The 2640-nt window shown below is 40.6% G+C and overlaps 1 pseudogene; it reads right to left on the bottom strand.

Annotated features, from left to right (window-relative positions):
• Window positions 1-1221: 1221 nt before the first annotated feature.
• LOC123457466 lies at window positions 1222-1951 on the bottom strand (annotated as a pseudogene).
• Between the last annotated feature and the right edge of the window lie 689 nt (window positions 1952-2640).

Raw genomic sequence — 2640 nt, 5'->3', positions numbered from 1 at the left:
TCATTTTGGAACCAGATAAGAACCCAAAGAAAATAAGGTAACAGGTTTCTGGGTGTTTTAAACATATACATGTATTTACATACATATACTTAGGTATTTGGAAATCTGTCCTTTGGATTTGCTCTGATCTTAATCCTGTTATCACATTCACTATCTATTCAGCTATTCTTTCTGCTTTCTTTACCCTGTCTCGGTGATCCAATGTTCAGCAAGCATGTAGTGAGCTACTAACTTCACTTAATCCACAGAACTCAGACTACCAATGAAAAACCAGAAAAAGCACCAAGTAAAAGTCTAGTGAAAAAGAAGAAAAAGAAGAGGACTGCTAATTAAAGCCAAAAGTTGTATGTGTATATAACTATTAAAAGTATATTTATTCAGTATCAACAACTCTGGGTATTTTTTATTCAAAAGTCAGTTATAATAATGGTTGAATTTTTAATAAGCTGCCTGTTTTTTTTTTTTTAATTTGTTGCTTTCCATATGTTCTGCAACCTGTTAAATTTGTAAAGGTTGATGAGGAATGAAAGATTTCCATAAAAAATTATGTCCATTAGCTACTGCCACATGTGTAAAAAGCGGCTTGCTCCACTGCACTGAAAAGTAGTTTGTCTCAGTCTTTGCTTACTTTATGACCAAGTCAACAAGATGGTCTAGTTGTTTCCCTGAATTATTTTAACATTAGAGGAGGGGTTCCTACTCCTCACTGAATAATACAAAACAAGTTGGCTTTTCTAAATGACACATTGAAGTCACAATTTTATCTCAAATTAACTTTGACTTAAAGCTCTCCAAATCAGTTTATTCTTAATTATTCTGACAGCTGGTATCATTAATACCTTAACAAAGACACTTAAAATTAGTCAATATCTAAGATACATATACAAACAACACAAAAATTTAAAACCATTAAAAGTAATAGATTACCATAATTTGAGTGTGGCTATAACACTGACATTCAGAAATAATTGTGGAATCAAAACCCAAGATAATAACTATACAACATTGGCTTTGGATAATTTTCATTTTAGCAGTCTTTCACTCTTACACATTTAGTGTCTCTGGTGGGTTGAGGAGAGAAACACCGTGATATTTTGAGTTCTTGTACTTTTCTCTTATTGACTGTTGTGCATGCTGTGGTGCTTTGAGGTAGGCCTGATAAAGGTCCATGAACAAGGCTTAAGACTTTCCAGGGTATATCCAGTTTTTTGTACAAGTGATTCAGGCCAGCTTTGTCCTGTGACTGGGTAGAGTGTAGTTCACAGCCAAATGCAGGGTCTCTTTCTGGAGTTTACATTCTTCTCCCACTTCAACTAGCCAGTCCACAAGTTATGGCCCACATACTGTTAGTGATGTCTGGTTGCTTCTTCATATACCCAACTTTAGGTTTAAATTTGAGCTCCATTTCTTTAAGGTATGTGTGAATATCCTCATGGTAATCTGGTACTTCATTAACACTCACTGGCTTTTCATCTTCTAATACAATTGACATGTCCATAGTGTGTGGTGCTTCAAAACTACCATCCATTGGATAATCAAGCAGTACCAGTGGTTTTCTTGTTCCAGGTAAAGTGACAGCAGTTTTAAAAGCCAGGACATCTTCACACTCTGGTTTTTTAGACTCTGCTGATTTCTTTTGAGGTTCCTCTTCAGCTTCATCCACATGAATGGTAAATCCAGGCTATCGCTTGTTTTTAAAGGAGGAGCGCTAGTGATATGCTCATCATTTATGGGAAGGTCTTTAAGTGGTGCAGCCTGCTGCATCTTGGACCTCTACTGCAGCATGGGATACAGCGCGTTCCCAGCCTTCAGCATCACCTGGGCGCACGCTGGGCTGCTGGGTGGACGTCACCTTCTTGGGGTTGACATTTTCCCGGTCTCCAAGCAGCAGCAACGGTAGGGCCGAGCCAGCATTGTGCGCTGCAGGTCTGGGTGCCGAGTTGCCTAACATAGCTGTTCCCTAGGGCTGAAGGTGGGATTCGTCAGTGGCACCAAGAGTGTGCACGAACCCTGACAAGCACAGCTGCCGCAACCGAACCACCCGCTACCGGGCTTGGCTGTGCCAACTGCAGGTGGCAGAGATGCGTGGAAGCAGGTGCAGCAGGGCAGGAAGAAAGAAGACCACAGATGCTGCCTCACCTGGAACATTTTGATATCAGAGTGTGGGTCTGTGATGTTACAGTTGGACATTATGATGAGAGACTGGGACATTGTGATGTTACAGTGGACCATTTTGGAATTACAGTGGGGAATTGTGATTTAGAGTGGGGCTTTTAAATGTCACATTAGTGTATTGTGACATCACAGTGGGCATTGTGATGTGGGAGTAGGATATTGTGATGTCATTGTGGGATGTTGTGACATCACAGTGAGGCATTGTGATGTCACAGTATGGCAATATGATATCACGGGGGGAGAGTGATGTCCCAGTTGGGCATTGTGATGAGACAGTGAGATATGGTGATGTCCCAGTGGAATATTGTGATATCATAGTGGGGCATTGTGATGTCATTTTGTAGCACTGTGATGTCAATGGGGCAGTGGGGTATTGTAAAATCAGAGTGGGGCTTTCTGATGTCATAATAAGATACTGTGACATCACAGCTCAGCATCGTCATGTGACATTGGATATTGTGACAG

This window comes from Jaculus jaculus, unplaced genomic scaffold (genome assembly GCF_020740685.1).
Source record: "Jaculus jaculus isolate mJacJac1 unplaced genomic scaffold, mJacJac1.mat.Y.cur mat_scaffold_57_1_531177_arrow_ctg1, whole genome shotgun sequence".
NCBI classification, from domain to species: Eukaryota; Metazoa; Chordata; class Mammalia; order Rodentia; family Dipodidae; genus Jaculus; species Jaculus jaculus.
The sequence above is the reverse complement of the archived record's forward strand: the minus strand, read 5'-3'. Positions and strand labels throughout refer to the sequence as shown.